The sequence below is a fragment of the Macrosteles quadrilineatus genome, unplaced genomic scaffold (genome assembly GCF_028750875.1).
Source record: "Macrosteles quadrilineatus isolate MER2022 unplaced genomic scaffold, UCM_ALF_1.0 Scaffold_7__1_contigs__length_78375512, whole genome shotgun sequence".
Taxonomy (NCBI): Eukaryota; Metazoa; Arthropoda; class Insecta; order Hemiptera; family Cicadellidae; genus Macrosteles; species Macrosteles quadrilineatus.
The window spans coordinates 8,349,708-8,368,897 of NW_026542600.1; the positions used below are offsets into that span (position 1 = coordinate 8,349,708).

Consider the following 19,190-nt stretch of genomic DNA (forward strand, 5'->3'; position numbering starts at 1 on the left):
TTTTCTCAATAAGAATATAAAGGGAATTTTAAATGTACACTTTTTTGAATTTTCTCCGTAAGCATTAGGGAATAGGCATACAACAATGCTTCAATATACTAAATTATTTCTTTTTAAGCTCTACAAAATGAATAGGAAATAAATACTCAATACGAAAAAGTAAATCGGTCCCGGGTCCAGGTCTAACCATGAGTACTACGGTAATAGCTTATTCCCAACATGGGAAATTCGCAAAAATTGATTCACTATTTGATTTAATAACATTACACTTTACGAGTACTTATAGGTTTGCTGTTACGGGGTAGGTAAAAGGTGTTTTTTAATTGAATGTCAATACTAGGATATATTATAAAAATTTATTATAATATATGGCAAAAAAGCAAACTACACAACATTTTTCAATTTTCCAGAAGAATAACAAGGCTGAAAAAAGTTTAAATGTACATTTTTAGAATATGCTCTTCCATAATGACTTGAAATTAATTTGAAGAACTTGAATTATTTGATTTAACTTTGTTTTGTTGTTCGAGTTATGTATAATCAGCGGAACTACGAGTTGGACAGTGGACACAATCAACACTCCTTTAAAGTGTCGGAGTTTTCAGAAGTGTTTATGCATGAACGGCCTAGTTTTGCCAACTGAAGCTCTTCACAACCATCACTTGGCAATAAAATACTCTGTTAATAACTTATGTAATGTGACAACATGTTTAATACACAATTATGTGTAATGTCTGTGGATTTATTGGGAGAATCACATAAAAAGTGTCATTCGTAAGTTGTTTAGAGTATTGTTTCTGATTAGGAGGCTAAGATATTTTGTTCCACCACAGTATGTAAGATGTGACTATTTTGCATTTTTTCAAAGCCATTTGCTGTATGGAATATTGCTGTGGGGAAATTCAACTCATATTAATAGTATATTAAAGATTCAGAAGAAGGCAATTAGGCTTTAAACTAACTCTATGTGGCACGCACATTGTAAACCTCTTTTTAAGTCAAAACAAAACCTTACTGTTGTAAATCTGTACATACTTGAATGTGTAATGTTTGTAACGAGCAACCAAAACCTGTTTGCACAAAGAGGTGTTTTTCATACTCATCAGACAAGAGGCAGGATGGCACTTGATAGGCCCTATACTAGATTAGCACTATACTAGATTAGTTCAGAGGAGTTTCTGCAGTATCTCTATTAAAATTGTAAACGCCCTTCCTAATACCTGGCTAGGCCTATCAAGCAAACAAATCAAACACAAGTTGTTAGAATGGCTTATGGACCATCCCTGATATGACTTGAATGAGTTTTTTGTAGAAAGTGCCAACATGATAATTATTCTAGTCATTATATTTATTTTGACTGTCATTATATTTATTCAGTATTCTTTTTATAACTCTATGCATGTTTTTTTTCTATCTATTTAACTGTACAGCTATTTATTTATTGTAACGTCTGTGATATTATAGCCTTTCAATTTTGTATGCAAAAATGTGACTGTGATAATGTATCGCTATTGTTTTAAATATGTGTGTCTCTGACGAGGTCTATTGTAATCTATGGTTATTTAACGACCAATAAAATACTTGATTACTTGATTACTCCGGTTTGAAAGTACGGTATATAGTGCAGTGCAATAGCCTAAGCTTAAGTACAAAGATTCAGCTGACAGCAGTCACAGAGCAATCCCAGGAAACCAAGGGTAGATCCACGTAAACTCAAAACTTCATCAAAATTAGCCCATCGAAAAGAAAAGAGTTAAAAGGGAATCGCGTTCAGACGTGGAAGACCTCTGATCGTGAATCTTGTGGTGAAAATTTAGTTTACAAAGAAAACAACTTCTTTGCCAGCAAGTATATACATTTTTTGGTATAAAATTAAACTGAAATCTTTGCAAAATTGTAGAAAAAGTCAACCCGATACTCATGATATATACCTAGTGTTCCAAGCGAGCAGGAACTTCGAGGGAAATGGCGTTACACGCCAGCTTTCATAGTCATTCAAACTTGGATTTGAGGTTAAGAAAGTGATCGGATATAGGGACAAGCAGAGCATCAAACCTTCTGAACAGCTTAGAAGAAGAGAAGTACACAAGTATCGGATCCACCCATTTACCCAATGGACTCTCCGTTGTATATATGCAGTGAACAGAAACACTCTTCCGTGCGAGAACCAACACTTTGATCATCGTTTTTCTTGTCAACCACCTACAAGAGACCATGCAAAGTATGATTCCCTTGACTTTTACACTTTTCTACACGACTTGGTGATATTATTTTCCTTAAATATGCCCAAATAATCTGGGTTCTGAGGTTATATTGGTATAAAATCTGCATTACCGACACAATCGTTGTTGCCTTGTTCGACCGATAGAGTTCGGGGCCTGCGCTTCCACAACATAGAGCACATTGTATCAACAGCCACTACAGTAAGCTGGGGACCGAGCTCAACATTGCCGACTACCTACCACATAATAAACAAAGATTCTAATTTTCTGCGCAACCACTGATCTCCTACCAAATATTAGCAAGGTTAAGTTGCTCTACATGTCTAACTTATTTCGTCTCTGGACAGTTTGGTTGAGCCAATAATAGATTTTACATCCTCCATCAAATTGTAGCCCAACAACTATAACTATTGGATTGTTCGTTCAGTACCTGTGGGAAATTCGCTTAAATGATAGGATAATAAGTCATGAGAAAATATTTTAAATAGTTTGTGACTAAAACAAATTTTCGAACCCTTTTTAACAAACATGTACAACCTTTTCTCGTATATTTTTTTCCAGAATTCCTAGTATTTTTAAACGAGTGTATTTTTTAGTCGAGTAGTAAGTTAGTAGTATTTAGCTTTTAGTAAATTAAGTAGGAAACTAATGAATGAAATTAGTTTCGGAAAAAGATTTTACTATTATAGGTATATCTATTAACTATTATAGTAGGTTTAAAAGATGTAAACATGGTACCATTTGATATCTATTTATTTATTCACGGCAAAATCACAATTTTTACAATCAATTACATGCATTTAATATAAAATTAAAATTGTTTACTGGGTATCCGGTTTTAAACATGACAACACAAATATGTTATGAGAAAATTACTGAAACAAAAATAAAGGCTTACATTTTTTTTCTGTGTTCGCTGATTGAAATAAATACAGGATATGTTATATGTTAATCATTTGAAGAGTTGCATACACAATTCTCGATATTCACCAATATGTGCTCATTATCATAAATGATTTCTCTGAAAAGGTCAAGGTAATCAACACTGATTAATTGTTGAACAACATTTATCCGAAAGTTCATCTTATACCGAGTCATCTTTCATAACAATGTTCAGGTGGTTATAGGTTAGTTTATATGATGTATGATGTCAGCGTAATTTTATCTATTGACTCATTTATTTAGAGTCATATAAAACAACGGAGGTGTGACTTAGATTTTCGTGGGGTAGTGTACAGTTCCATAACCAAACTTTCACATATGTAACAGATAGAATGTAATTTAAGCTATACATTCTATAATATTAAAAGCTTTTTATTTCTAACAAAGCCATTTGGGGGTTCATTACTCTAAACATTTATTATTGAAAATTCTGTTCATAGCCGAAGAATGGAGCTAAATTTTTTTAGTCGACTCAAACAATAATTAACATAAGAAAAGTGATTATAGTTTTTTTATTTGGAAACTAGTAGTTACAGTAACTGCAATGCCTATCGTATTTATCTTTCTGAAATTTAATTTTTAACCGTATCAAACATGATTGTAGTACATCGGAGTTCGATGAATTGGAAGAAATTCCACCCCCACAACACGTTTTTAGGTTCAGCTGGCAACACAAATAGGTGTCCTAGAGAAAGTAGTACCCGGTCCGTAACACTCCACTATTTTTCCTCGGCAAGAAATGTGCTCCGCGTTTTGAAAATATAGTTCCGTATGTTTTTGTAATTTGAAGTGGTTTCCGCGCCTAAAAAATGCTTTAAAGGCATTTTTTTGTTTATTAAGATCGTAGAAATGTTTTAAAAACGTTTAAAAGAGAAGTCCAGAAAGTTCAGAAATACCGAAACTATAAACACGAAATGACAGGTTAAATCGTAGTTATAATAGTCAATCAGCTGATCATAGTATTATTATCTTTAGTGTTGCCAACCTATTTCCAAGCGTACACGGATTACGTGCATAATAGAACCACGCTGTTTTGTGTTGTTTCGTTGGAATCCTGATGTGCGGCAAAGTATAAACCGTACGATAAAGTATAAATATGCAGCAATTAGCAGCTTAGTACAAGGAACCAACTTTGGCGGGTGACTGTAGGAAAAAGATATTGTGGTTCTCAACTGCCTTGTTTATGTGAACTGCTATATGATTAGAAGTCTGTTCTTGATATAAATACATTCCATTAATGTCAATGTCATAGGGACAAATACTCTACGGATGCAAATTTTCTTTCACATTATGTAGAGCATATAAGATTACTTGAGTCCTTCCAAACTAAATGGTTCTTGTTTAACGTATTTATAGAAAATACTCGTATGCAGCATCAATTACTGTGTTTTTTATATATGAAACTGGACTATTAAGTAAAAAAAACTCATGTATTCACAATTAAAAGGTTTGAACACATTAAGTGAATGCCATCCCACATCATAAGAAAAACATACCGGTACTGTATTTTTGCATGGCCACTTTAATCCGTGGAGTAACTTATCATACTAATGGTAATAATCAAAAGTTTCAGGAAAAAGGAAAACAATAAGTTATAAACAAAAAAAATTAAGCAGCTTATACAGGGTGTTTCAGAATTGGTGTCGGATATTTTAGAGTATTATTCCTGGGTAAGAAACATATACAAATATCATATTTAAATTGTCCAGAAGTCCTTAGTTACTCACACATCCACCATTTTGTGTTTTTGACTTATGAATTGTTTTCTAAGTGGTAAAATATACGAAATTGAAACTTTGCATAAGCATTTATGACAACTAGACAAAGCTACGAAAAAATTATGACAATTTTTAAAATTCACAAAACAAAATGTTTCTTACCCAGGAATAATAACCTAAAATATCCGACACCAATTCTGAAACAACCTGTATATATTTAATATTTTAAATTTGATGTTATACTTCCCTTTATCTATGGTTTGTGCCCTTATTAAAGGGTTTGTAGAAAACCCGATATTTTTCTAGGACGTTTTTCATCAACACCTTTCTTTCTTTAAGTACTCGGTTGATAGTTCTTTCACAAGTTTGTGTTCATTAGTATATTTGTAAATAAATAAACTCATTAGTTAGATGACATTTTTGGGGTTTTATAGCCCAACGTTTACTGTATAACTTACAACAATGTCTGATTAACATACTGTTTTACTGGTCATTTTAATGGGTGTAAGTGGCGAAGATTATGATGTTTTGTGGTTGAAGCATGGCACTTCGGTCCTGAAGGTCCCGGGTTCTGACCCTGTCAACCATCAATGAGGTCCAGCGATTATGCATTGATGGTTCAATCCTCCCCATAAACTGTCTATAGATGGCCAACAAAAATCCTGTCTTGAAGCAAAGTAAATTGCCTCTGTATTTAAATTCTTCCCTTGACAAATGGTGCAGTAGAAATAGTGTTGGAGGTGGAACTAATTGCAACATAAATTATTTCAGTTATAAATGGTAGGTAATACACTTATAAAAAACATACAAAAAATATACATTTGTACTGTTACGCAAAATACGGTTTTTTGGCCGCCATTTAAAAAAAAATTTAAATTTAAATTTTTTTTTTTTGGCCGCCGGTTTAATTTTAAATTATTGTTAAAAAATTTGGTTTGGTATCAAATAATAGAAAATTTCATGCTGGAAAAGAATATAATGGTTGAATTTAAGATATACTGTGCATCAACAGTGATGCACTATGGGTGAAAAAGGTGCGTTTAAAAACGTGCCATTTAAAAGGTTTTTTATTTATAAGTTATTTTATACTTTAAATTTTTTTCATTTTTGACCCTTAACACATAAAATTGATAAAATTTCCCAATTTCTCTCTAGACCTTTTTAAAGAGCTTAAAAAACAATTAGTTAAGTTTATCAAAGTGTTTTTGTACGGTTATTGGTAACGGAGAAAATTCAAAAAATTTGAAATTTTAAATCCCCATGTTATTCTTATGGAGAATATTGTAAAATGTTGTAGTTTGCTTCTTTATGGATATATTTTGATAAAACTTTGCAGATTTATTTATTTTATACTAAAAAATTAATATTTTACTAAAAACACTTAATTAGTTTCCTTGTAGCAGCAAACCTAGGTACTCGTTTCGTTAAACCTAATGTTATTTATTTAATAGACTAGCAACAGAGCCCATTGTGGGTTAAATACAACGGTCTCTAGTAAAGCAATGGTTATGAAATCCATACACCACTTTACTCACTAATATTTGGTACAGATTAAGCACATAACATTAGAATCACACGCTTAACATAAGGAACACACTTTAAACACAAATGCAAATTGTTAACAACAATATTTAATCAAAGAAAAATCTATTAAATAACAATATAACGATAAGCCGTTAAATTATTTACTCATGTTTCGTATGATTAGATTATACATACTGGTAAATCAATTATTGCCATCTATAAAAACAATTGGTTTTTCTTTTCCAAGTCGGGTTAGCTCTTCTAGACCGGTTTTCATAATTTTGGCCTTAAGCCGGGTTTACACTACTGTATGTAGCTAAACCTGCTATATAGCAGATTTGTGTAACATCTAGCAATGCTGTATAACATTTGCTAGAAGAAGAAAAAGTAACTTTTCAAAAGTGCTATATAAAACTGCTATATGTAGCAGATCCTGCTATATATAGCTAAAATTGTGCTATACGTCGGGAGTCGGTAAATAGCAAAAGAAATACGTGCTACATCTAACATTGCCATATTTAGCAATGATATACATATATGTTTTCGTCTAGCATCTGCTATCATTTAGTGCCAACAGTTCACAGTTGTAGCCTCCTGGGTGCGGACGGTTTTGCTCAGCGATCTTTGTTTACAATGAAAGGACTGGAAACGGAAAGTGACAGTGCGTAGGATCATCGGGATGCAATTATAAACTTAATTGAACTGTTCTGCGGACAACTGGCGTTGTGGTTATACGTAAAACGTTTTTGAAGCCATATATCCCGTTTTAATCATGGACTGTCAGCGTATTCATCATCATTTAGGTCCCGTAATAAATCTGCTATACTGTACTTATTTCTCGAAGCAAGAAGCGGTCGAACCTAAAACTTGCTAAAGTCTTCGCTTCCGCCTCTCTCTCCGACTTCCAAGATCCCCGCGATAGCTGCCACGAACAATGTCTCTTCAACGCATATTTTGATACGGAATGCGAATGAGGTTGTGCTACATATAGCATATAGCACGAGCACCAGAGAATCACAAAAATTGTCCGTAAATTGTTCATACAGCAAAAGTTATATAGCGATGGTATATAGCAAAAGTTATATAGCAGGTTTTGCTACATAGTGTCTTAAAGCTAAAGGTATGGACGCACCATAGATTTGCCATCAAGCATCAGCACTCATTTTGATGTATATTTCGAGTCATGCACAAACTGCCTCCCTGTACATTACTTACGGGAGATAAATTTGTTTTTTTCGAGTTCGTTTGGCTCTTCTACCCAATCGATTTTCATAATTTTGGTCTCAAAGCTATGCAAGGACATATTTGTCATCAAGCATCATCATTTTGTGATCCATCAAATGTATTACTCTACGAAAAAAATTAAATTTGAATTTTTAATTTTTTACTTCAATTAAAAATTTATTCCAGCAGTTAAAATATCCTATATGTTTTTTTTATCAAAAAACCTTCAGTGAAATACCAGCTTCCATTGGAATTATTGATTATTAAGGTCGGATCTACCTAAAGCACACTGCTAAATCACAAACAACCTATATTGTTTAAAAATGGAGTTATTTATCATCGATTTATAGTCAAAAGATCATGCTTGCAACCTCAACAAATCTTGGTTTCACCTAGCAAATCTAAAAAAAAAAAAAAAACTTTCTTAATTATTTGAAAATCTACACGAATTAAGCTTTTCAACGACCCATTAGGCAATAAAATCGGTCTAGTAGAACTCTAGATTTAGTTGTACAAAGATTTTTAAAACTAAATTACTAGATTTATTTGAAAATCAATTAAGACAAATGGAAATTCGTTTAGTCTGCAGCTTTGCTGCGGCAGGGGTGTTTTGTACTGCGATCATATTTCTAAATAGTGCTTATAACCACTATTATAACATTTTTCAGCATTAAATTTCCTATAATTTGATACCCAAAAAGTTATTTTTACGAATATTCAAGATTTGAAATTTTTTTCAAGATGGCGGCTAAAAAAACGTATTTTGCGCAACAGTACGGATGTATACTTTTAGTATGTTGATTAGAAGCATACTACCTACCGTTCACAGCAAGAATCATTTCTGTTGCAATTAGTTCCACCTTAAGCTATATTTTCAGTTATTTCTACTGCACTAAAAATACTATACTTAAAAATATCCATTGGTGATTTGTGGGATTTGAACCCTGGAACCTAAGGGACTGAAGTTCCACGCTCTACCACGAGACCAGCTCGCTTCCCAATCGTTAAGATTAGTGCTAACAAAACACTCAGATGTATTTTGTAAACACATTTATATCCTATTTTATTCTATAGAAGTTAAGCAAAATTCTAGAACCATACGGACTATTTTCATGTGGTCTGCCCTAGTAAATCTTAACGTACATTTGCAACATTTCATACGAGCTGTGCTTTACCAAGGTTTGGTCTAGTTTGTATGCAGCTGTGCTCTCTTGTTGAGTACGCCTTCGCGCTCAGGACAAATTTCGTTTCCTTGCTTGCCTTACTTTGATGTCAGCTTTTGTCTTTAGCTATACAAAAATTCTCAACTTCATTTTTTTGTCTACAAAAAATTAATATTTTATATACATTTTAATTTGTGTATTGTGTTGATATTGTCGATTTTGTTTTGGTGAAGAATTTATATTGTCGATTAGTCTATCAACTAAAGATGTTGCCTTGGTAGTGTTAAATAATTTTTTTTAAAGATAATACTTTAGATTTTTTTCTACATAAAATATGTGTTGCAACATTCCTATTGTTTGACATACATATACATGAACAATAGTTTAATTGTTAATTACAATTATTTCAATAGCTTTACATGATCGTAGCTTTAAAATGTTAATATTGTAATTTAAAACAAATGTAAAAACACTCGTTTTTAACTATTTTTAAATATGTAGTGTAAAATTTAAATCATGAGTTACGCAAGTGAAAATCCATAATTGTTTGTAAAACTGAACTAAATAGTGAATAAATTCTTGTGGTTAGTTGGAGTTTGAGGTTCTTAAAGTTTGATATTTTCCTCATAGAAAACTGATTGCACTATCGCAATTTTATATAATATATGAAATTGGTGTTGTAATGACTTATGATGAGCAAGGCACACAATAGTATGGAGATTAATAATTAGAGTAAATCTAATAATGCTTAAAACAAATATATTTACCAGATCAAATCAAAATGTAAACTAACCTAATACAATAAATTTAAAATATATTTTATAACCAAATAGAAACTTTATTCGATGGAAGAATTTTCAATAATTAGACATTTTTTGTTTTCTTTTCATCATTTTAGTTGTCAAACATTTGTCTGTACTTGAGATTGTATTTATCTGTTGTTAGTATGTTTGCCTACGACCGTTTTTTTAAACTAGCCGTTTTAGTTCAGTTCTTAGAATTGAAAAGATTCACTTAACAGCATTGATTACTTAACAGCATTGTTTTACTTAACAGCATTGTTTCCTTAACAACACGGGTAGCGAACCAATGAGGTTCAATGAATGTGAGAAAATAAGTAAAATTGTCATGCTTCGAACTTCAACTAATCAGCTGTTTACCAATGTGATTCTTAATGATCGATGCAAATAGTGTTTGGTACAATGAGTCGTTGCATCACTGTCAGTGGTAATTGGAGGATATAAACGAAAACATAACCTCTCTTAGAAGTTATGAGTAGTGATTGCTACTAATTAAAAACTGTCGTAGGTAAAGTAGTGTACAAACTCGCGTAAATAGTAGAAACGACACTCGTAGAAAATTTTAGGCACTCTCTAAGGCTATACGACTACTACAACACTACTCGTCGCACCATACTGTGCAAATAAGAATACACGTTTTTTAATTGAAATTTAAAGTACAACCACCAATTTCGACCAAAGTTTACTACATTTTCTCAAATTCCATATTTATCGTGGGTTAAGGGACCTAAAAGATCGAAATGGCTATAAACTTGACATAATTCCAGTGTTTGGCCTTGTAGCCTTCGGTATAGATTACTGGGGCATATGACTGTGTCAAACCTTGTGTTAAGGGAGGGGGGCACATGCACAGTAGCGTGTTGCCCCCCCCAACCCCCCCCCCAAAACTACCCCTTCGTGCCTTGCTAGGCCAGTCGCGTTGCGCCACCCTGTTGTACAGCCCGTGCGAGAGTCCAGGCGACCTATATACGACATTAAATTCGGTGAGTTTGAAATAAATTCAAATTTAGATTTTTGTGTATTTAAAAAAATAATATTCATTGATTTTTATATTCGTACAGCTTGAAAATAGAGGAATTTTTGAGACGTTTTAAATCTAATGGATATTGTTTTTTGCGAGATATTAACAACAAAATTGGTGAACTTGATACATTGTTGGGAATTAAATTCAATTTCAATGTCTTTATTTTTACAGAAATGGTTCAGTAAATATCACAATTACAATGTTTTTCTTCGTTTTTTTGGTGCACACGAACATTGATTCAGATGTCAATAACAAAATAAGTACTAATCAAATTCAATATGGTAACCAAATCAGATCGTCATCAGAGATCTAAAGAAACAACAGAAAATGATAGCAAATATAGTAATATAGCACTACAAAATATTTCGAGAAGAACTAGTAATTAAATAACAATATGTATAATAGCCAAATCCACAATATCAAGTGAACACAGTAAAAATAAATATTAACAACAATAATTATTACAGTATTCATTATTCAATATCAGCATTGAAAAACAAACACACTTTAACCTCAACAATAAAATTGTAATAACATATAATTAAAAGACGAACAATTTGTAAATGTGACTAAAATAATTTTAAAAGATAGCTGCTCTCTAGTTTCATTTTTTTTTACTGCCCATAAAAAATTATATATGTTTTAAAATCCATGGAAACTTTGTCAAATTTGTATTTTAAGACAAAATTAATCAGACTAGGAATATTGTTTAGTATTAAAAACATATATTAACAAAGAAATATAAAAACTTTAACTTCATTTCATTGGAACACCCAATGGATTGAGAATTACAGTATTTGGTGTTAATATAAACTTGTTAATATACATACCAAAAGAACTAAGGTAATTGAAAATTTAAAGTAATTCTAATGAAAATGGAAGTTATTCGATTTTATAGTAATTCACTGTAAACGGTATACTGCGTTTCTGGTTTTATATTGAACAAAATATATTTACGCGTTTTCTGAACAATACAGGGTGGTAAAAAAGTAACAGGACAGTAAAATATTTTATAAAATAATGCAGATAGAGCTACAATACTTGGTACAAAGTTACAGGGCATAAAACTCTATTTTAACACATATTCAGTGATCCAATAACTCTTCAGGGGGACGGCCCACAAGGAGTCGGAAGAAAATCTTAAATGGAAGCATAGGTCAATATGCACATCAAATTAAAGGCCTTTTTTAGTAGAATACAATGCCGCAAACCGCACTTCAAAAGGTTGATCCTGCGCAGAATGACAGTTGTTCAAAGATTAATTTAATTTACATTGCTATTATAGACTTTTTTACCACCCTGTATATTTGCTTCATAATCAATAGATTTCCTTGAAAATCCCAAGTCATTCTAGAATTAGTAACTTATATGTTTAGTTAAATAGACCGAAGAAAATAAACGTATTGAGAGTATCAACTGTTGATTCCGAAATATTAAGCAAATCTACCAAAATTCTTATGTTCCTTTTGATCAATAATATTGGGTAAATGTGTATAAAGAGTGTTAATTTTTAAAAATAATTTTTAACTAAACATTTAAACATTCCTCCCAACATTCTTTCGCTGAATTATTTTACACTTACGAACCCAATCATTTTGTACTTTGATATATTACAGCATGTTATAAAGCGAAAGTAGCACACTATAAGCTATCATAAAGTAGGCCTACTTAAAACCTACTATAAAAGATCTACTTTACAGTATCTTTAGTACAAAACATACTAGGACACTAACTTAGTTAAATATCAGTTACTATTTCCAACATTCTTTTTCAATCCCTTTTTCAAATAATCATATTTTTTATTTATGTGAAGGAATTATATTTCTTATCTGCTCATAAACACATGCAAGATGCAATATGTAAATATAAAAATACGATCTTAAACTTTTATTCAGCAAACTTTCGTTTCATAACACTTTTATCAGTACACCTATAAGATTCTTATACGAGTATTTTAGCCGTGTCATTTTTGTTTTCCATAAAAAAACAGTGAATTAATCATTTATAAAAATGATCCGTGAGGAAAGTTCTAGAGTCTTCACGGACATTTTTCATCCCCTTTTAAGAAGTTTATCATGTTTCTGCATGGTTAAAACGAACTGTTCTCAAAATCCCAAATACTGATATACTGAAATGCCACTTTTGAGTTAGGGTGAATCTTAGATGTTTTCAATGTACATGTTTAGAATTGAATCGTGCTGAACGGGAAAAGTAGGTAATTTATTTTGAGATTAATATAATATGTTGTATGTGCCTTATGAAAAGTCGTTTAAAAGTAAATTATCTTTAGGTGAGTCTTTCAAAAACATTTTATTGTTGTTTCATGAAGAACAAATCATAAAGAGCTTTGGCTTTCACATTTTCACAATAGTATGAAAAATCTATTTGCAGTATCCAATGTGGCATTCTAATAAACCCACTAACACTAACTGATACTGTTTGAGAAAGATAATAAATTAAAATTGTTCTCTTCAAAGAAATCATGAAGCCACAACACGCTCGCACCAATTTAAAATACGTATGATTGAGAAACCCTTTTCGAATTATAATTAGATAATTTTTCTGACTCGTGTAGAGATGTTTTTACCCTTTCATTGCACGTGTACTCGTATTAAGTTGGCTTATAGTATTTTCCTTGAATAGTTGAAAGCTTGTGTGAAATAATTTTAGAGCGGCTGATATGAAAATACAATTTAAAATTTAATCAATAAAATATAATGTTTTAGGCATAGCTTGTGCTAAACTTGGTTGGAAATTTCGAAATAATATATTTAAAACTAAAACTATTATTACAAGTAGATTTTTATCCTATATGTATCAATGAACTCTACAAGTAAATGGTTTGATTTTGATAAAACTTTTCATGAATGATTATTCTGTATAAGACTGGATACACTTGAATTAGTCCACGAACCAGCAATTGGGGTCATGAGAACGGGGGTGTTATGGGGGTTTCAAATTGTTCAAAAACTGTTTTTTACCAATAATTTCCCTTAAATTATAAGAATTTCAATTTTTCATTACTACCACTGTGTATCGTTTAAAAATTACAAGCTAACCTATTTAAAATTTGACAATAATCTTTTCCTCCCCTTAAGCATCAAAACTAAGCCACAATAAACCTAATGTTATTTAAATAGGAAATAAATGTGACATGTTTAAGAAAATATTACAGTGAAAATCCAATGACGCAAATAGAAATATGCTTAGTCTGCAGATTTGCTGTGGTGATGTATTACTTATATAGATAATAATAAGTACTGCACTTAAAAATCGCTTAAACCAAATAAAGAGAATTTATGTGGTACCTTGACAATTATTGTGTGATTGACTGCTAAAATTAAGTCAGGTTGGAAAACGCATACTTTAGTTTATGGTTACTATTGCTTGCACTTTTAAACAATGCTCTAAATTAACATTAAGTATTTAATATTTTCGAAACCATAAATTAAACGTTTACTTCAAATACTTGTTATCTTTATGAATCAGCTGTAGACAGTTTAAAGGCATGTTTCAGTGTGCTAAATGTAGAGCGAATTCATGTATATTAACTTATTCTAATTTTTACTAATTTAAACTACTAGTAAACCATTCCTGGTAAAATCATACTATTAACAAAGAGTAAATATTTATAATTTACACTAAAATAAGATAACAACTTTACGTTGACATCCGCGCAACCATTCATGTTTTAACATGAAGAACAAATCATAAGGAGTTTCGGCTTTCACATTTTCAATAAAGTATGAAATAGTAGTTTACGCAACGATTGCGTTAAGTGAGTCTTTACGACACTCGTAGAAGTTTTTAAGGCACTCGCCAAGGCTCGTGCCTTAAATTTTCTACTCGTTTAAAAACTTCTACGAGTGTCGTAAAGACTATTAACGCGAGTTGCGTACACTACTTTACCTACGACCGTTTTTTAATTACTATCAATCTGGATTTAATTACTAACAATCACTACTGATAACTTTTTAGAGAGGTTATGTTTTCGTGTATTGTCATTGCCACTGAAAGTGATGCAACGACTTGTTGTATAATCAGCTGATTTCCTGTAATTACGTGTTTGTTAAACTTCGTTAAATATTACATTGCTAACAGCATTCTTACCTGACATTTTTGAATCGGGTAATCTGCCTTGCTTTAACTTCCACCAACTTAATTAAGAATACGCGAGTATCAACATGAACAAGTCGGATCAACAATTAAATTGATCAACTGATCAGCTGATCAGCTGATTAGTTGACGTTCGAAGCATTACAATTTTAATTCTTTTCTCTCAATACTTCGGACCTCATTGGTCCGTTACCTGTGTTGATATGAGAAAAACTATGCTGATATGAAATGAAACTATGCTGATATGAAAGTAAACAGCTGTTAAGTGAAACTTTTCAATTCTTAAGAGCTGAACTACTTTAAAAAACGGTCGTAGGTAATAGTAGTTTACGCAACGATTGCGTTAAGTGAGTCTTTACGACACGAGTAGAAAATTTAAGGCACGAGCCTTGGCGAGTGCCTTAAAAACTTCTACGAGTGTCGTAAAGACTATTAACGCGAGTTGCGTACACTACTTTACCTACGACCGTTTTTTAATTACTATCAATCTGGATTTAATTACTAACAATAACTACTGATAACTTTTTAGAGAGGTTATGTTTTCGTGTATTGTCATTGCCACTGAAAGTGATGCAACGACTTGTATAATCAGCCGATTTCCTGTAATTACGTGTTTGTTAAACTTCGTTAAGTATTACATTGCTAACAGCATTCTTACCTGACATTTTTAAATCGGGTAATCTGCCTTGCTTTAACTTCCACCAACTTAATTAAGAATACGCGAGTATCAACATGAACAAGTCGGATCAACAATTACATTGGTCAGCTGATCAGCTGATCAGCTGATTAGTTGACGTTCGAAGCATTACAATTTTAATTCTTTTCTCTCAATACTTCGGACCTCATTGGTCCGTTACCTGTGTTGATATGAGAAAAACTATGCTGATATGAAATGAAACTATGCTGATAGGAAAGTAAACAGCTGTTAAGTGAAACTTTTCAATTCTAAGAACTGAACTGAAATGGCTACTTTAAAAAACGGTCGTAGGTAAAATCTATTTGCAGTATCCAATGTGGCATTCTAATAAACCCACAAACACTAAGGAAAGATACTGTTTGAGAAAGAGGATGAATTAAAATTGTTCTCTTAAAAGAAATCATGAAGCCACACCACGCTCGCACCAATTTAAAATACGTATGATTGAGAAACCCTTTTCGAATTATAATTAGATTATTTCTCTGACTCGTGTAGAGATGTTTTTACCCTTTTATTGTATGTGTACTCGTATGAAGTTGGCTTATAGTATTTTTTGAATAGTTATCCAATAATTGATTGCATTTCAAAAGTTTTGATTTGTGTAAAATAGTTACCATTATATTTTTCCTGCAGATACAATGAAACGTCTAAATAATTAGTCTTTTAAACACTAAACAACATGTTTTTAGGTTAGGTTAAATCATAAATCAAAGCGTTGAACGAAATCGGAAACACTGCCCCAGCTGATCGTAGTCTTGGAATCTTTAAGTGTTGCCAACTTATTTTCAAGCACGTATTACGAGCCTAATAAAATCACACTGTTTTGTGTTGTTGGGTTGGAATACTGGAGTACAGTAAAAGTAAGAGAATGCATCAATTAGCTACTTGGCGTACTATAATCAGTGCAAGGAAGCCCACTGTGTCAAGTAACTGTAGGAAAAAGTATTTTACACACATTTAAAAACAATACAACAAGAACATAAAGTTTTCCTCCAGGAGTTCGAGGGCCTGACGCATAGGATCACCAGCGTAGCTTAACTACTTAAGCGTAACTTATTGGACCTGTCCACATGCAGTAAAACAATAGGGCCAACAAACACCTTAAAGCACTCACTTGTTTTAAACTTCTAGAACACATCTTTTAAGAACATAAAAGTAAAAAATAAAATAATTAAACAAAAATAAACAAACTATTGTCAATTGCATTGACCAGCTGTTGTTTACTAATTTAATCAAATAACTTGAACTTCTAAAACATGTAAGGCGTAGTAGCCCTTTGAAAACCGGCCTATGGAGCAGAGCTCTAAGAGAATTCGTTCACATCGATACTTTTCGGCAAATCTTCATACCCTGAGCTTAGTTTTGATATGCAATATGCCTATATTTTTATTAGGTTAAGCCAATTTTTAATTGACATAAAATTTTATTGTATCACTTTAATAATATAATATATATTGTATTTAACTAACATTTAATAATAACAAGGATTAACGATAGTTGTAATTTGTAATTTTGACTATAAAAACACTTGCTGCATATATAAAAAAGGCTTAACTACAAACTGTATTTATAACTGATATATACCGTAGATTATTTTCAAAATAAACTACAGTATTGCTTATATAAACACCCATTATAATCCTTAATTTGAGATATTTTTATAATTAATATATGTCAAATGTCTGCATTAGACTTCTTCGTTGCCCTGTAGACTTTAAGCTCATGTTAAGTAAATTGCAATATTTCTAAATTATTTACATGTTTCATACAAAATAGTTGTGAAATATACGTATTTCTTGCTAATAGTTTACTGATTTAATGTTACAGTACACATTTTTGTAATAATCGAAACCCTATTTAATCGGTTTGTCTATTTGCACAATAACTCAAAAATATAAAAATATGTCAAAAAAAAAATATTAGTACACAATTGAGGCTAAGCTTACCAGTAAGGAAACTTAGTATATTAGTTGAATTCCAATGCAATGTAAAACATATTTTGCCCAACGGAAAACGTTTTATTGGGTTTAGAATAATATAAATTTAATCACGACCTACGTTTTTAACATAAAACTAGCTGGTTGGTCATGTAAAATTTCAATAGAGTTATATGATACAATCAGAACTTACGTAAACATAATTTTATGAAACAATGATTAGTAAAATCTAATTAGTCAAACACAATGCTACTATTGTTTGTAACTTTCATAGCGTAGGGCCTATATATTAATTTGCAATTTAATATTTATAGTAAATCAATTAACCGTTTGATTGTAGAACATTGTAAGGTTGTATAATGGATTAAAATAACTACACAATCTCTTTGTTGCCACGCTATTAGATTTCTTTTCTTTTTTAAGACGGGTTTTACAAAAAATTAGTATGTTATGGTCCTGTTAGCTCCAAATAAAATTGTACAACCCAACAAAGCTGTAGTAACTACGACACAAACGTTTTTGCAAATTTTGTGATTTAACCCATAAAATGCCATAGTTAATCCCACAGCTTACCTTTTAGAAGGGTTGTTGGCAAGCTGGAGGATGTATGTGCCAATTTGCTGATACAGTTTATTTTTATAAAAGTATTTGTGGGGCTAAGTCCAGGTGCAATCACTTAAGGGAAGCTCTTAAGAGCATATCTGAGTAAGAGATGCCCTATACATGGTGATCAATATGAATCATGGTTTATTTTGACATGAGACAAACATATGTTTAAAACTAAAATGCTTCCTAGGACGTATATATATATATATATTTATATATATATATATATATATATATTTCTTATTGAGTTTTAATGAATGTTGAAATATTATGTATTTATTCAAAATTGTCACATGACTGAAATTAAAAAAAAAAAAAAAATCTGGGATAGGCTACTTAACCTTTCCTGTTTTCCAGAAGTTTGAACGCTAATATAAAGTGTAAAGTAGACACTAAGATACTAGGCCATGACTTATAAAAGCCGATGGCGATTGGCGGGATTTGAACCTAGGACATCGATATTGAAGTTCAGTGCTATAGCAACTAGAGTAACCACACCACTTTAACTTTGAGTTAAAACAAAAATTGAGAACTAATGCTACTATTAAAACAAAATGTTGACATTAAAACATAACATTTCGTTTAAACACTTCAATATAGTACATAATTGATAGCAAAGTCGACTGAATAGTTGCAACTCATCTTGAAATTTGTAATCGAAGGGGAAATGTGCTTACGCAAAACTTACTTGTAGTGAAATGCACAAAAATGACACTTAAAAACTTATAATCTATCTTTATTTGTTAATTAAGCCTTTTTAAAGAATATTCATATTATAGAATCACATATTATGATTACATATATGAAAAGAGTATTAAAATTGTTCTTATGCGTTCACACACGTAATTATTTTAAATTAATTAACATTATCTTCTGCAATTACAGAATAATACATGATTTGTCTCATAAAGATACCATTGATCATTTAAAACTCTTGTCTTGTCTTAGCTAATTTACATTCAAGTTTACATGGAAAGGCAACGGAAAGAGTGTTCCCAATAAATTTTAAAATGGATTGTTAAAAATGTATTTTACAAGACATTAAGATTTCAAAGATTGCAACATAAGTGAAACTAGTATTTAATAATTAAATGCTAAAATGTATTGATTTAGTGTTTTATGTATTTGGACAGGAAGGGAGAAGAAAGTTCTCAATAAATTAAAAACCTTTCCTTAAAAATGTATTTTATAACAAAATTAGATTTTGAAGGTCGCAG

At 31.4% G+C, this 19,190-nt stretch overlaps 1 protein-coding gene across 1 annotated transcript in view; it reads left to right on the forward strand.

The window, feature by feature from the left end:
* Positions 1–10,520: 10,520 nt before the first annotated feature.
* LOC128998540 (protein artichoke-like) overlaps positions 10,521–19,190 on the forward strand; it is a 31,996-nt gene continuing 23,326 nt past the window's right edge. Inside the window, exon 1 of the mRNA XM_054424716.1 lies at positions 10,521–10,576. The gene's annotated coding sequence lies outside the window, so the exon portion shown is untranslated. The remainder of the gene's footprint in view (positions 10,577–19,190) is intronic.